This window comes from Rhipicephalus microplus, chromosome 4, assembly GCF_043290135.1.
Source record: "Rhipicephalus microplus isolate Deutch F79 chromosome 4, USDA_Rmic, whole genome shotgun sequence".
NCBI classification, from domain to species: domain Eukaryota; kingdom Metazoa; phylum Arthropoda; class Arachnida; order Ixodida; family Ixodidae; genus Rhipicephalus; species Rhipicephalus microplus.
In genome coordinates this window covers 127,733,668-127,751,679 of record NC_134703.1, presented here as the reverse complement: position 1 = coordinate 127,751,679, position 18,012 = coordinate 127,733,668, and the positions used below count along the sequence as shown (strand labels likewise).

Here is an 18,012-nt window from a genome sequence, read left to right as displayed (position 1 = left end):
ATAGATAGATAGATAGATAGATAGATAGATAGATAGATAGATAGATAGATAGATAGATAGATAGATAGACAGACAGACAGACAGACAGACAGACAGACAGACAGACAGACAGACAGACAGACAGACAGATAGATAGATAGATAGATAGATAGATAGATAGATAGATAGATAGATAGATAGATAGATAGATAGATAGATAGATAGATAGATAGATAGATAGATAGATAAAGTGGAGGAAGGCTAGAGGGAGCCACTGCGCACATTCCATCGGCGGCAAAGGAACTGAAGCGAAGTGTATCATCAGTTATCCGCGAACCTGGTGGCCAATCAACATGACTCATCAACTTCTGCCGTCGTCATCATAGCCGCGGCTACCTTCGGTGGTAGCGACGTGTGTTTTCGGTCACCTATTTTTCTTTTTTTAAAGAATTGTAGAGCCAAATGCTGTGATGCAAACAGTTGAAAGAACCACTTTGTTCTCCTTTCCTCATAACACTCACTTCCCACGTTGGCCTGATGCTTTATACTTATTTATACTGGCCTGTGTAACGTCATGACTAGCTCTGTTATGAAAACAAAACCTTCTGCATTGCTAAGAGGATGACTTGATGTCTGTCATAGTATGTTACGTATTAAATATCAAGCAGCATGAGAGGTCCTCACTGCTCAGAAAAAAATGTTTGGGGACACTTACGCATTTTCCTACCAATACAATCGGTCCGCCAATTAAGCAAAAACCTAGGAGTGCAACAGCGCAGATTTTCCAGAACCTAAGGAGACAGGAAGAGAAAGGTTTCCATGCAATGCTGGATTGGGTTCGAAACAACTGACTAAATTATAAGCCTATGCCCGCACCATATGTACATCATGCGATCTTGTCTCCGAAAGTTATGTGTCATGGGCTCGAACTATTTTATATTCAAATGGAAAGCATATTCATGATACGACGTGAGCTCAAGTCTATATTTCACGCTCTATAGTCCATACAATGCACGACAAAAATAGAAAGAAAACAAGATTATATTTCATCAAGCTGATGGTGACGAAAATGGCTGCAGTTTTTTTCGCAAGTCACTGGACGTCGCGTTTCTTAGATATCCTACCTCGACTTTCCCCCCTCCCTCTCAGCACCGAGGCAACGGAGGTCGTTTGGGAAGAGTGATTGGGTATTCGATCATCTTATGTGAGAAAACTGTCGGGAGAAAAGCATTAATGAGGCGCGAAGAAGACAAGTCGAGGAACTGACGTTCGAGCATTCTACCCCAATACTGTGGAATGAAATAGAAGGCGCCACGAAAACGTTGGGAGGCAAGACGTGCACACGTAAGTGAAAACTGGCTCGCGTGGAGGTAAGAAGGGAGAGGTGCCTAGCAAAGATCAAGGCGCAACTAAACTGCTACACGTGCGGAAAGCTCAAGAGGAAGACAAGTATAAACTGTAGAAGACAGCAAATAAGAAATAAGGTAGGACGGCAAGCCACGGATCCCAACGTCTCACGAAGGATGCGCACATCGTGAGGTGCTGGAGTCCCGCTCATCCGAGATGACGATGGGGCCCAGGAACGTGCCACGGGGGCCCCCACCGGTACGAGAAGGAGCGTCTCCTGTTCGAGCCGTGTACGACAGCGGCAGATGGACGGGCCCTCCGTCCAAAGAGGCCTCGGGCAGCGAGCGGAGGGAAGCCTGCCTTCTTCTCTTTCTCGATGTTGTTCGGTGGCCGCCCTGCCTTCCATCGCCCTCCTTACCACCATCAGAATGCAACGCACGTCCAGTGGCCGGCCGTGCTCTGCGGGCAAGCTAGAGAGGGGGAGAAAGCGCGGCAGGAATCCTTCCGTAGCCGCAGGTGACCCTCGGTGCATTGCTGCTGGGGCTCGTGTCGGCTGGGCGGGTGCGTCGTTGCATCTTCTTTCCTCTGTAGCGCGCCCCGTCCATGTCCTTGCCCTGCGTCTTGCCACTTCGCTCCGTCTTCCTCTGTTGCAGGGAAAACCTGCACGAAAACGGCGACAAGCATCAGTGGCGACGCGTGATGCGCAGAAGCAAGATGGATCGGATGGGCAGCACACGAGTGCTAATGTTTTTCCCAGCCGTGATACATGCAGCGGTGATTCCATTGCCTGTTCGCTTTGCATGGCATCTGTTATAGTGCAAATAGACGAAATTGCGAATGGTTTCGCGATGCACTGTTGTTTGGCTGCTCGTTTTGTCGGTACTAGAAGTGCTTGTAGAGATTCATGATAGCAGTGATCGGGATAGCGCATAAAGAAAATAAATACGGCAGTACATCTGCCGTCTGCTTTCTTTCTTTACTGCGTGTGCCGTTTTCTATACGTTGTTATATATTGTATATCTCTCGATTTGTCACACATAGTTATGAAGTATGGTAGATGCGTTGCACCAGGTAGTATACAAAAATTACCATAAAAATGGGGAAGTTGTTTGACAGACTCGCTTTGATGAGACTTTGAACTGTAAAGTGTATAACATCACATTATGACAGTGAAATGATCCACAAAAAGCAGGGAGCGTCTTTCTTCGAAAATGTTTGTGTGATAATTCCACGTTTTAAATGCGAAGCATTTCTTAGTGAACTTCGGCAACTTTGAACGGATCTATCTATCTATCTATCTATCTATCTATCTATCTATCTATCTATCTATCTATCTATCTATCTATCTATCTATCTATCTATCTATCTATCCGCCTACGACTTTTGGCTCTCCTGACCGTTTATACAATGGTATCGATACCAAACTTAGTATGTCATAACATGACTGTATGGAGAACATATTTGAATAGTCATAACACGAAAATCATGATATGTGTGTCATGAATGTCATGATTCACATTTCATGGTTCACCAACCCTAGCGGTGGTTTCGTTCACATGGCATGTTGCAAAACTACTATGGTATGACATGATTGCATGGCGAACACAAGCGTTAGATCTTAACATGATAATCATGACATGCGTGTCATGTAACAACACGACTACATGCCACGCTCATGATGTGCTCGCGACCGTTTCGCTAGCGTTACAGATACCGAACTTGGTATCAAGGTACGTGAATGGATGACAAAGGTATGCGACTGGTATGCGTGTTGTTATGGTGCCTCGAATATGCGCAATAATTGCTTTTTAATTGACATGAACGCTGAACTTTGAGCAATACTGGTGGGAGCTGCAGATGGGGTTGGCCGTTTGGGGTATTGGCTGGTCACTTCGGTGCCTTTTAGAATGCCTTTTAGGGTGCCGTTAAGGGTGGATGGACAGACAGACAGACAGACAGACAGACAGACAGACAGACAGACAGACAGACAGACAGACAGACAGACAGACAGACAGACAGACAGACAGACAGACAGACAGACAGACAGACAGACAGACAGACGGACAGACGGACAGACGGATGGGCAGGCAGGCAGGCAGGCAGGCAGGCAGGCAGGCAGGCAGGCAGGCAGGCAGGCAGACAGACTAAGGCATTCCTTCCCCACCAATGCTAACAGGCTGAGTCGGCATGTGTTTGTTAACAGCGAAAGATTTTCGCGCATTCGGAATTCAGTCAAGGGTGTCTTTACATGGCTTTCGCTTTAAGTTCGAGGCAACGCTTCTCCTTCATTCAACAAATAAGAATAATAAAGACGAAAGAACAATTAAACATTGCGAAACCATACACAATTACGCAACATTCACGCAATACCCCCCTCCCTTACTCTGCGACGCATTTACTCGAATTCCCTCCGTGGAAAGACGCGGGAGGCATTGTTTTTTGCTGTATAAATATGCTTAGATGTAGTTGCGTTTGTGGTATTGATCATGTGGGAAGAAGTGGCACCCGGGTATTCAATATAACAATAAAACACTCATTGTCCCTGCCTTGAAAGAGTCTATTTCTTTCGCGACTTCTTCCTTGACATTCTCCCTGCACTTGGCTATCGTCTCTGAACATATGCATTGCAATGCTTTCGGCTATACAACATATATACAACATATATACAACGTACAAAATATGTAGCTTGAAGAAACAACCTTTCTCCTGTTGCAAATGCGGTGGTTAGCTGAGCACATGCTGGCTGATATATATAGTGTTTGTTCAAAACCGAACAACAGGTAAGAGCGCCGCACAAATATCCATACAATAATGTATTCTCCGTTAGTTGGACATTTCGGGTAAACTGTAAAAACAAATATCTATTGTTTATTCTATTCTATATAGGAAATTTTATACATGTATATTTTTAGCAATTTTATAGTAATGTTGTTAATGGCACATATTTTTGCCAGAATTCACACTTTCATTGGCACAGCAAAAGCAGGTGGTATACTGTATGCGCATTGAGTTCTGTTCAGTTGGCATTAGAGTAATAATAATTGTTATTTTGGGAAGAAGAGGAGACGATGGCTTATATGTGAAACGCCTTCCATGTTGAGAGCATGCTACATTGAGTATTATTCGTATTTTACACAATGTTGCAGGATAGATAACCACTTCCGAAACATTCTGTCCCTATCCAACTAGCCTTGTTGCATGGTTAGCGTCTGACAACCCTGTTGATGGTCCAATTTATTGCTCACCATTTGCTCGTATACTCGACTCATTCACGTTCTGACGGCAATTTCCCCTTAAGGTTGTAAGCTGGAATCAAACTTAAGGCTTATTGATACTTATTATGATCACATTCAGAACATCACCCACATGCGGTGTATCCTATTCCGGTACACATCCCGGCTACTGCATGCACTCCATGAGTGCTCAGGCAATCTATGATTCGTCGTGCTACAAGCTAAGGCGGCAGTGACGACTAAGTGTTGTGGAAGCATAAAGTTGTGAAATCTATGTGTCAGTATTACTACAACGAAAACAGTCTGGCTAGCATTCATATTTTGTCGAGTGGCCGTCGTAGTATCAATGCATACTTTATTGCTCCTTTATAGTAGATCATGTTCTTGCGTCTTTCCAAATGTTTGCAAGTAATAAACATTCACAAAAGTAGAAGCTTCTGGACACACACACACACACAAAAGAAATCAATTTAACCTTCGATTCTCTAATAAGCCATGCTCTAGTGATTACAATGGAAATATTTGTTGTCGGACGGACTTGGAGATGTCATCTGAGGACGCCCGCGTGCACCTTGTTTCATTAGGATAAATCTTAACTTCTGCCCACTGCATCACCCAAGCATGCTGACAGATATCTTAACTTGGGGGCAACTTCTAATAGTAGCATATAGTCACTGAAGGCCTTGGTTGAATCTCTGACGAAACTTTACATTTATAACTAATTTTCTGGAATATTCTATGCTTATGTTTATTCTACACATATGCAAGAACACTAAATATCGTAAGAAAACGATGAAAAGTGGCTAATAAGTTTACTTTTAATGTCACACTTGTATGTTAGTATTGGGGGCTTGAACGCGCGGTAATTCAATGACTCCCAATTCTATGTATGTCCTAACATTGATTACAAGCAAGGCTAATGATATGGAAAGCTTAATGCACTGGTGTGGAGATTCTGTCACTAAAGCTATGACGTTGTTACGAGCTTATTCCTCCTCTGTATTTTTTATGAAATAACCATAAAAACTTTTATCACACACACATTTGGTCTGCGTGTGTGTGTGTGTGCGCGTGCGTGTGTGTGTGTGCGTGTGTGTGTGTGTGCGCGTGGGTGTGTGCGTGCGTGTGTGTGTGTGTGTGCATGCGTGCGTGCGTGCGTGCGTGTGTGTGTGTGTGTGCATGCGTGCGTGCGTGTGTGTGTGTGTGTGTGTGTGTGTGTGTGTGTGCGCGTGTGATAGGACACGTTTGGTGTACTTTCGACATATATGTGTACTTCTACATAACCATCTCTCAGTATACTATGAGGTGGTTTTCCGTCAGAGCTGCTACATGTGTCATTCGACGTTCGTAGGCCAAGGGACTACAAAGTGGAATTACGCGTTGGTATAGTGAATTTAATTACATAAGTCAGGAAGCCGCAAATCAGTGCTCGGTGGCCTTGTGGCGCCTCGTTGGAGGAGTCACGAGGTCAGCCTATGGTATATCGGCTCATTTCGAATGCGGTATCCCAAGGACCTACTTCACGGCTACGCATCATCTGCTGGCCAAGAGTTCTTCGGCAGAAGCTATTGGGCAAATCGCTGTATTACTGGAAGTTGTTTGTTGTCGAAACGGAGCAGCGTAACACGATGGGCGAATCGAGTTCTATTATTTCAGCGAACTGTACGCAATTTGATTAGATAGCCAGGTTTTTTTTTTAATTTTATCGCAGCCGGACACATTTCGACATATTTTGCCACCGTGTCTGTTCTCAATACACTAATTAGTACGTTTGGGGTGTAATTACAATACGCGATATTCTGTATAATACAAAGCTGTGCGCATCGAGTGTCGTTATTTCAAAGAGTCATGATCTCAGAGCCCTTTCCAACTTAAGATGTTATTATAAAGCTAGGAACAAACTTCCAAACAACAGAAACAATGACAAAATTCACAACGTAAATATTAGGCTACATTTTGCGTACGCTTGTGCGAAATTTTAAAGATGTGTGACGATGCCACAGGAAATGCATACTGTTTATGGAAATCTAGTGCCTTTTGTGGAACACCGGCTACTCTTTTTCACATGAGAAACGTTTTTGAAGAGAGAGTCTATATGTACGCTTCTGCGTGTGCTTGTTTTTTTCTTGTGTGCTTGTGTATGCCTACATGTGACGGTAAAAAATTGGAGGGTGGGGGGAAGAGAATTGGACATTCCTAGCCTTTTTGCAGGAGGGTCCGATTGGACCTTCTGGCTTCGCCAGTGTGGAAGACTACATACTTTGTCAGCTGTACGAATCTTATTTTGGTTATACGGCATACAATTTCGCTTGAAGCAACATGATAATCAGCAAGTGCTTTTTTATCATCATCGTCAGCCTGACTATGCCCACGGCAGGGCAAATGCCTCTCCCATGATCCGCCAATCAACCCTGTCTTCTGCTTTCCGTTGCCACGTTATACATGCGAACTTTTTTAATGTCATCAGCCCACCTATCTTTCTGTTTGCCTTCTCTAAAAATCCAGTCCAGTTTTTTTTTCTTCTTCGCAGTGGCTCTCAATTTGAATGTGACCAATGCGCAAGGTGTTTGTTGCATGAATGAATGCGTCATGCAATCGTTGAGGCCCTTCGCACACTTTCTTTCTGTCGGTGTCTTTCGCATTTCCGCGAAATTCTCTGACTTCTAACACTTCGTGAGGCCTGTCAGTGACAGACTTCGCGCTTTTCCGGAATGCCGCCTTACTCGCACGCACGGTTCATATCATTCACAACTTGGCGCATTCGCGGCTCTCTTTCGAGAGGCGTCCCCCTGTTTGGCGCCGCGTCCGTTATCGAAGTATTTTACTTTTCCTTTTTCGGGGCCGCTGTAAAAAAAAATTTTCAAAAGACGTGACAGCAGAGCTCAGGCTGCGAGCGACAAGCATCCCCCCACGGACCACTTATTCACGACCAAGGCGCTTCAAACAGTTTTCTTCCGCTTTTTATGCCTTCATTGCCGCGTCAAGCGCCGCCAAAACGCAGTCCTGGTGGCGGTGGCGCCCTGAAAGGGACTTTTCCGATCCCCCTCGGCTCTCTCACGGCAGCGCATCGCCCTTTTTTTTTCTCTCTCTCCTCCAGGCTCTCACAAAGTTGCCTGAACCTCCTCACCATGAACCCGACTCCCCTTCCTTCGTCCTGCCCGCCCTCTGGCGACGCGGTGCTGCGCTGGTCCACCCCGGATTCTGCGTGAAACGGGGAGGCGATGGTGGCGCCGCTGCGAGCTCTGACGACGCGCAAGATGGCTGCGCTGCCAAGGTAAGGCTGCGACTGGCACGTCGCTTTTCTCCTATCCGCCACTCCCCTACGGCCCGCATCCGTGACTGCTCGTGTCGCGAAGCGATGCCTCTTGCCTTTCCGGTGGCTTCCACACTAAGCCCGACACCACAGTTAAAGACAGACACTCCCCGTTAGGCCCGGAAGTCCGAACGCCTCCGTTGGATATCGCTAGCGCTCGGAGTCCCCCGTCTCTTCTCGCGACGCGCAGTCGGCCCTAGTCCCCGTCAGGTTCGCATCCGTGCTCTCGTCCTCGCGTCAACCTGAACGCCGACACCGTCTGTTGACTCCTGCGACCTCACCGACGGCCGAGCAATCTCCCGTAATCGCGGCTTTCGATATCCGCGAGCGGCGCTTAAGCCTACGCGCTTGCCGGCGTCTGCTACAAAATGTTTCTTTCGCCCTCGGACCTCCTCGCTTCCTCCGCCTGCCCTCCTCCCGGCGATCTCCCCCTCGCTCTCCCACGGTTATAAGCCAGTTCCGCGGATATAAACAGTGGCCAAGGGCTCGATACAAGCGGTCCTTGCGCAACGTTCAGTGAATCGAATCCTCTCGTGTCCGGCCACCACATATTTTCTGCGACCCGCCAGGATGGCCCGACTCGCTGGCGCGGGTCACGGCGTGGAGCTGACACTAACCGCTCAATTGTCACGGGACGAGTGATGATGGCCTCGATCGCCATTTTTTATTGCTGCGACGGTACCTCGTTGTCGTTGCGCGGCGACAGTTTGAAAGAAATAATCGGCCATTTTGGTGTCGTCGTGGATCGCATTTCTGTCAGTGACTTTCTCAATCGTACGCTGTTAGACTTCTCATGTGGGAAGTACGTGGCGTGCACAGCGAAATTATTTGGTCCCCCTAAACGCACACGCTGCAGTGGCACATTGATCGGATGGGCACCTCCGGGACGGTAACTCGCTGAGAGAGGGGGAGAGCTAAAAAAAAAAGGAACAGCTAGTGTTCTTTTGCGCACAATGTTTCAAACTGTTCCGGAGGGTCAAAAGTGAACGGCGCTTCAAGATCGTTGGGAGATAACAACAAGAAACAGAAAAGTAACAGCCTTGAATTAATTGGGCTGTGCTCTGGAAGTTTTAATCACAGAAACGTTGTGTTGTAATCGATTATTTCATCACCCTCTTTACTATTATGTTCTCATTCCTGTACGATGATCTTGCTATGCGCATGTGCGTTATTTTATTGAATTTGTATTTGGCTGCCAACAAGAAATTAGAATGCTCTTTAAGTAGACGAAAGAGATTATTGTGAGAGTGAAACTTTTTAGCACGTTCGAAGGCATCCAGAGTGCATGCGTGCCTGCATCGCTACTTTTTTCAATGAAATAACGACTAGAGGCATGGAGCCATCGTAAGGAACGCCTGTAAAAACAAAAAAATAATCTTTAACGTTTCTACTAACGCTCTGCGTAGTAGTTAGAACATAACCATGTTCTGTGGGATACGCCGCGTAAATAGCAATATTCATATCTACCCCGGGCAGATTGTGCTGCTGGTGTGCCTAAGCGCGGGTAGGGACTGTATATGCAGCACTGTTTTGCATACATATTGCGTCTACGTGTCCTCTCCTCTGATTTCCAGGATTATGCCTGTGTTGATATATGCTGTCGGGATCATACGGATTCTTTTCATTTCCTCATGTAGCATTTCATATGTACTCTGCAGATTCAACGAACGATTTCGGACTCATTACTTTTATTAGAAAGCATCCGCGAGGCTGACTAAGCAGATCCAGGATCACTTCTTGAATTTCATGTTTTACATACAGAAGCACTGTTTTGTTGCTGCTAATGTTTTCATTGCTTTTTTAAAAGCTAATGTCTGAGAAATGTCATTACAGTTCGCGTTATAAAAATTAAAACTGCTTGGAGAATTTTAAGCAATAACTCGTTGAAACAGTACCGATGCAGAATAATCCAAGCATGCATGTTCGTTCGTCGTTGACAGAGAGAAGACTGTTTGATAACGGTTGGTATGTTTTGTGTTGATGTGGTGCATAATTAATCGACAATACTGTCCTAGATAGGCATGCGTAATATTAATGCGATTGTGCGGCTAAGACCTGCCCTGTTATTTATTCATACTCAGTAGTTATACTCAGGTACTGCAAATCAAGATATTATCAATCATTCACTTCTGATTGATATGTGGGGTTTAACGTCCAAATACCACCATATATGATTATGAGAGACGCCGTAGTGGAGGGCTCCGGAAATTTCGACCACCTGGGGTTCTTTAACGTGAATTATTCACTTTTCTGTTTCCTTGTTTGTCTGGCTTCACCACGTAAGACTAAAAGGTAAAATTTGGACGTATATTTAGTCCTGCCAGAAAGAATGCAGGGGAAGCATGATTTTTGTTCTGACGTGACAATTAAGTACATCTTACCGTACTGATGCAAAAATGAAGCCAGAAACAGAAATAGTATTGTTTTGATTTGATCGATTTGTGGGTTTAAATTCCCAAGTCCACTATATGATTATGAGAGACGCCGTAGTGGAGGGCTCCGGAAATATCGACCGCCTGGGGTTCTTTGAACGTGCACCCAAATCTGAGCACATAATAGTATTGTTTCGTCGTATGTCGCAGGGTAATGTACACCTTCATATCTGAATAGCGTTCTTGTCATGTATGAGTATATTTTACCAAATCTCAACAAACTTTCTAGGCTCAGTGCACGAAGTACTTGATATAATCTCTTACTATGTGTTTTTTACTAGCAATTTTTTTTATACAGAAGAAAACTAAGGAATATTTTATGTTGTGCTGGAGGGAATTTATCTGACAGAGCTGATGAATTTTATGAGTATTTTATTTTCTTATTTTCTTATGCCCATTACGAATCTGTCACCCACTGAGCTGGTGGGTTGTATGTTTCAAGAGGTGTAATTTTTTTACTTCAACGAGAAAAAGGTAACAAAGTAAAATTTTGCGCATATAGTGGTAATTACTAGCTATGTCTAGCAGTAAAATAAGGATTATTGTAAGGTGCGGTAGCCTTTATGAGTAATACCACTAGGGACGAGGCACGCATGTTTATTTTGTAGGAGGTAATATTTGTTGCTTTTTTGTACCTTTATTCCTTCTTAAGCAGCTAGACATACAAACGAAATTCACTTTGCCATTCTCACATCGAAAGTTGCTCAGGATAAAAATGTCCCGTATCGATTAACAAAACTCGCCATGAATAATTTTTATTGAATATGCTCGCGCACTAATCCGTGTCACTTCCTTGCGTAAAGGTTAGTTCTTAGGCTTTTGCAATCGGTGTAAGCTTGCCTTAACAAGTGTGCTACGGATATGAGTTTGTATATTAACTCATGTGTAAATATTTCGCAGCTAGAAGACGCGTTCGCAGTAAGATGTGCATAAAAGAGCTTGAGAGAGGAACCATTGAATGACTTTTCCGTGTATGAACACATTCAAACTATTACATTAATATGCTATCACGCTATCATACCAACAAGCCCGAATCGCCACCCTCATTAATAAAAGAAGGACTTGAGATTTCATTCATGCTTCCATCACGAAAGTGAAAACACTGCTTTATAATATCAGTTCTCCTTTTTTAGGCTTGAATGGCCACTGAATCAATAAGTACAACTTCGTTTCAAAACGGTGTGTGGCGTATAAATTATTTATTTAGCAGTATTGGTGAAGCTGCTATGTTGGTCCAACTATAATTAGGCAAAATGAACGAGACCCTTCATATGAATCGCTAAGTGAGATTGAAACTATATATAAAGTCCTCCGCCATTAAACAAAGCACGCTGCTCAAATTGCCGTTATTCAAGCGTTTACCGACTAACTGTCCAGCCATTAATGCAGAAGCATGGGGTATGGATTTGCACCACTTTAGGTAAGGAGATGTATTTCTTAACCCGAGAAAATCGCGCAAGTCAACAACGAGCAATGTTTCCGTGCAATCGGTGAAAACAACGTATAAACGTTGAAATAAATATGGAAAATTGAGTTTTTTTTTAATATGCATAATTTTTACGACGTCCCGCTGTCTAGGGTATGCGAAGCTGGGAGTAATGGCTCTATTTACAGCTCACTGTGAAAATGGAAAGTCGTATAGTCTATAAACACAGTTGTCCGGCGCAACTCTGCATCCTTCTCTTTGAGGCTTTCACTTCCTCCACTCTTTAAAAAAAAATATCAGAATAAATGAAGCGAAGTAGAGCCTGCGAACATGCATCTCAAAAGGCGGTTCATTTTTACAACGTTGTAAAACGTCGATTTCGTTTTTAAAGTGTTTCAAGAAGCTGACGCGCACAGTGTATAGTTATGGTATCGAAACACGCCACCACTGAAGTAAGGAAGTGTACTCGCCATAAAACTTATCCACTTAAAATGACGTTCGGAGTGGTTAGTTTCACATAACTATTGCGAATACACTGTTTAGAATCACTTTAGGCCACGAAGAAATGAAAGGAAATAAAAATTTACGCTGAATAAAAGTGCTACGTTATGAATGCCGCAATTGCACCATCAGCATTACGCATACAGCCCGTTTAGGGCGTCGCTGCACATTCAGAATGTTTAAGGTTACTGCTAAGTATAGGTTACTCGCCTAATTTAATCTCAAGTATTTTCTTCTACTCACACCCTACTTCCCCTCCCCCGACTTCCTGATCAGCAGAAAGCAAGTCAGGGGCATGACAGACACGTCGGCCTCCTCTGAATCGTCATACATACATACATACATACATACATACATACATACATACATACATACATACATACATACATACATACATACATACATACATACATACATACATACATACATACATACATACATACATACATACATACATACATACATACATACATACATACATACATACATACACACACACACACACACACACATACATACATACATACATACATACATACATACATACATACATACATACATACATACATACATACATACATACATACATACATACATACATACATACACGTAAACAACCAAATTTTACAGGCTTACAGAGCAGAAAACAAAAGATGGACAAAAGAATAATGGTTTTACGTGAACAATGAACTCGCCCAACGAATTACGTTCCCGAACAAACAAGCAAGCAAGCAAACAAACAAACAAGTGAAGAAACAAACCAACAGCTTCTCTCTTACCTTCCAGACAGCCCACTGAGTAATTTTTTTTTCGCTTTGAATGTGCAAGACAAGGTAACCACAGAATATTTTATGCTACGATTACATTGATTGAAAGCTTTTTTAGAAACAATAGTACGACCATTTTTCAATAGGGCATTGTGTGAATCATATACTATAGCTGTTCTTATTCAGAAAGACGGACAGATAGGCTGAAGCTGCAGCGCCTCTCATCCAGCTAAACATTTTCATAAGACTTTGGATTAACCTTTGACATGATAGCGCAGCTAGTTTTCAAACCATCCACGATTTACTTCACTATCCTCAGAAGATACAGTCCCTGACCTGCAGGCTGTGATCAGCCCAGTCAGCTATGCGTTTCACCCCTTGCTTCTTTTGTCGTCATGGCTCACACATGGCGTCATGACACACACACACACACACACACACACACACACACACACACACACACACACACACACACACACACACACACACACACACACATATATATATATATATATATATATATATATATATATATATCTTACTACACTGTTGTCTTGGACCTATATATGGTAGTGACGCTTTATTCTTTATTTGAAGGGCCTTTATGAGCCGCCTTCAAAAAACCATGTCTCGGATCTCCTCTCCAAGAAAGAGTATGTACTACTTTCCGGGTCGTCCTTTATTGCCGTTTGATGTGGGACTTAACTGAGAGGTGGCAGGTTTCTTCTGTTTTAGCTTTCGACTGTGGCGCCCAGTCTTCGGCGACTGTTGTTCATTATGAAGACGAAATTCCTCAATTTTTCACCATATGGTGAATGCTCTCTTCGCTACGTATTTTAATTTTGTTTATTTCAGTATTGTGGGACTTCTAGCTCTCAAGTTGGAATACTTTTCCTTTCAACTACGTCACTTCTGCATGCTTCGCGAGCACACTGAATGTTTTTTTGCGCGGCCGTTTCCGGTGCTAACGCGGTAGTTTAATTGCACCGCAGGTGTTTCAGTGAGAACAGTAACACCGACAGAATGACAACGAACAACGTCTGCGACAATAACGCCAATTACGCATTCGTTCTTTTGCTTTTTTTGTTTTCTCATACTCTTGCACTTTGCTTTGTTGCGGGCTTGTGTTCGCGCCATTGCTGTGTACTGTAGCCTCTGGCTTGGCGCGTCTTCAGTGAAGCAGTGCATCACGTGACCGGGAGATCCTTATCGGCTCGCAGCCGTGTTCCGTTAATTGTTGCTGCGTGCGGTCTTAATTGGCCGCAACGCCGTGAGGAGAATTTAATCACCGGCGCGGCCGATCCGACTGCGCGATGCCGGCCAGCGTGCAGCGATGCGCGAAAAATGACCCGGGTCTAGGCTGCGGATTCCAGCGACCATGCGTTCGTGGTGTGCCTTTCCTATATAGCTTTGAACGTGAGTACATTTTCCAGTTCAGTGTCTTAAAGTTCGAGGAAATCGTTCCTTGCAGGCTGACAGTGTTCAGAGAAACGAGTCTGAAGACAACGCTTCACTGGAGCGTAATATTTGGATTTAGATTTTCTTTTTTCTTTCTACTAATGCATGCAATGTGTATCGTCCCGCCGCGGTGGTGTAGTGGCTAAGGTACTCGGCTGCTAACCCGCAGGTCGCTGGTTCGAATCCCGGCTGCGGCGGCTGCATTTCCGATGGAGGCGGAAACGTTGTAGGCCCGTGTGCTCAAATTCGGGTGCACGTTGAAGAACCCCAGGTGGTCGAAATTTCCGGAGCCCTCCACACGGCGTCTGTCATATTCATATGGTGGTTTTGGGACGTTAAACCCCACATATCAATCAATCAATGCAATGTGTATCCTCTGTAGTTAACATTTTATCGCTTTTTTTTTGCTGCTGCACAGTACTAGGTTTACATACTCGCGCATACAAAGCAGATGCATCGATTCACGGTGCAGATTCCCGGTTTCCAATATTCGTGCAGTGGCCATTTGGTTGTCATCACTACTTATATTATCAGGATTCTTGTAATGAATTTATTGCTCTGCGAAATGCCGGCGCAGCAAATGCATTGCGAAGTCATCTGTGGAATGCGATAAGAATTCGCGTGGCTCTTAGCAATTACCGAAATGTAAAGAGAGAGAGAGAGAGACTAAATTGAGGGAAAGGCAGGCAGATTTAGAGGTAATTGGTGTATCCGGTAACTCACGCTAGTTTACGCGATTCCTATATTGCTGTAGCAATGGCGTTCATTACTGACTCTTTTGCCCACATATACAACGAAGTTTTATATGAAGTATTAACGTAAGATATGCAAACAAGTTGAGGGGTGGGTGAAAGCTCGAAGGGATGACAATCTGTCGAGCAAGAACGTTGCAGGAGCCAACACTTCGACAAGGAAAGTTTCTTTTAGACAACTCCTCCGGTCAGAACATCAGCTGCAGCGCTATTTGCTCTTTGTTCGACGATTTCTCATCAACATAATTAAACTATGTAACTTTGCTAAAGTGATCCACTATAACGCCACACCAGTCCGCGAGGCGTTCCTTGTACCAACAAGCTTGCCTTTGTTTGTGGTGACTGATGACGGCAGCCATTATGATGATCCCCGTTTTTTTTTTTTTTTGAGAAAGCTTTCTTCGTACGTTCCATAAGTTATGAAGCATAAAACCAAGCGTTAATATAGTTGAGCAGTGGTGAATTTAATATAACGTCGAAAGAGGAGGAACCCTACTGGAACAACAGCAATACGCATAACTTAGCAACTTAGCAGCAATGTGCTACGAGAGGAACTATCATTATAGTAAATAGCCAAGTTACGTAACGATATATATAAATGACAAGGAAGCCTGAAGCAGCATGTTAGGTAACCAATGGCGTTCGGCGGTGTAAATTGTAACGTATCGGGCCCATCTAAAAAAAAAAGTAGACGGAGTTACGCCGAGACCGACAACTATAATTAGGGTACGTGATTACATCCGGCTGCTGCATGAACTTTTGTCCTGAGCTGTAGATATATGTTTGAAATTTGTAGTTTGGTTGAGTATTTGTGGACAGATAAATAAGAAGAAAAGGAGGTGTAAGACACGGAAGCCATATAAGTAAGTCGTATATAAGTGTGTGGAAATTTGTCACGTAGTTCTTAAGTTAGAAGCTGTGATGTAAAAATGACAAAACAATCTTATCTGGTTTTTTCTCAGAAGTGAATGCAAAGTATGAAAAGTCTAGCAGAAGAAATGGGCCGACTATACCAAAGTCGTTGCTACAAACTACTATAGCCATAAAAAAAGACTAACAAAGCAAAGTGACAAAATATAAAAGAGGAAGTAAAATATACAGTTCCCAAGACTTCAAGATCATAACTGGGATAAAGTGATGATAATAACAAAGGTTACACTAAAAATGCTTGTAAGCTGCTGATCATTGGGAATTTATGAAAACGTTGCCTTATAAAAGATTTTGTGGAGCATAGGAAGTTGATCTCGATTTGTTAAATAGCGACAATAAATAAAGGGTGTTCCTGGTGTTCAGGTCATTTGTATTAAGCAGTAAGTAACCTAGGAGATCGCACGATGTATTAAACCTGGCATAGAACTTTGAGCTTTCAAGCGTATAAAATGTTTTTATGAGATCATGCTTTGAACCCTTGTAATTGCAAATTTTTTAAAAGTTGTAGTAGGCTTCTGTTATATTCGAGTAACTATGATGTGTAAGCTGCAAGGTAGGTCACACGCAGATTGATTTGAAAGCTAGCCAGTCATTGACAAATTTGTTCGAAGTCTCTCGATTGACTGAATATAGGGGGCGTATCTAATAATCATATGATGGTTCTGGAACGGTAAACCCCACGTATCAATCAGTCATTGAATATATAGGGGCATTTGTTTATTACGAGAAATTCTCATACGGTGACAGTTAAAAATGTTTATGTTATGATCTCACACGAACGTATATCTCAAACTTTATGTACGCACATTTTTTACTGGGCCGCCTCGTTATTCCAAGTGGTGATTCGTCGGTAAGGAAAGCTTCCGTTTCTAGAAGTCGCGAAGAAGTGTTTGTAAAAAATGAAATTATATAGGGTTGGTGGTACGAATACACTAAAGGAAAGAACCAATACTCCAGATACGCCAGCAATGGCGTTGAATGTTTTTAATGGTACCCTTTTATTACTCATCTGTAAACAATGTAGCAATGTGGCATTGAATACTCGATAAGTGGGTGAGACTTGGCGCACTCATCCTGTCAGACAAAAAATGTTGATTCTTTGATTACCTTTACAGCTGCTTTCCGTACTAAAGATAACTGATGATAACCGTATACTAAATATCTTGATGAGGCGAGGAACTAAGGTCAATTTCTGCTGCCTTCTATAGGAGTCCTTTAACAGTTAACTTTCGCCATTTTACTTTTCTTTCAAGCATGAGTGCCGAGAGAGTTTGGGCACGGTAAATCGCGCCGGACATAAAACGCGGACTGCTTCAAAATAAGGACATTTATTATTGATCGCCGCGTAATTGCGCTCGTATATACCGGATAAGTTTCTGCGATCGACCCGCCTCGTCGAACTTTGTGTTTGTGACGTTTTAGTGTGTGTGTGTTTTCGCTTCGGTCCCGCTCTCTTTCTCTCATTCCATTTTCCTTACTTTTCTGTCTCCCATTTCCCCTTCCCCAGTGCAGGGTAGCAAACCAGACACTTGCTTAACCTCCCTGCATTTCTTCATACCATGTCTCTCTCTAGTTTCTGCGACTCTGTCTCCCGCAGTCGCTTTTTGGGCACAATCGCAGACGAGCATTCTGAGAGTGAAGCAGGCGTACATAATAACGTAGTAGAAGAATCAAACTGAACCTCATATGTGTCAAATGTTTCAAGGCAACGCTGCAGTCAGTACTATCTCAGCGACGCCTCCATGGCCAATATCTATAGGAGAGTTGAACTTGCGGCAGGGCACTCTGAGCAGGATGAAGTGCTTAATTCTTCGAAAAAACATAACACATACCCGTGAAATACTTCTTAAGGAGCCGCAACTTTAGTCGTGAAG

The 18,012-nt window shown here is 43.4% G+C and overlaps 1 long non-coding RNA gene across 1 annotated transcript in view; it reads right to left on the bottom strand.

The window, feature by feature from the left end:
* Window positions 1–1,002: 1,002 nt before the first annotated feature.
* The window catches only part of LOC142814605 (uncharacterized), a 163,774-nt gene continuing 146,764 nt past the window's right edge, over window positions 1,003–18,012 (bottom strand). Inside the window, exon 3 of the long non-coding RNA XR_012894965.1 lies at window positions 1,003–1,986. This is a non-coding gene — a long non-coding RNA (uncharacterized LOC142814605). The remainder of the gene's footprint in view (window positions 1,987–18,012) is intronic.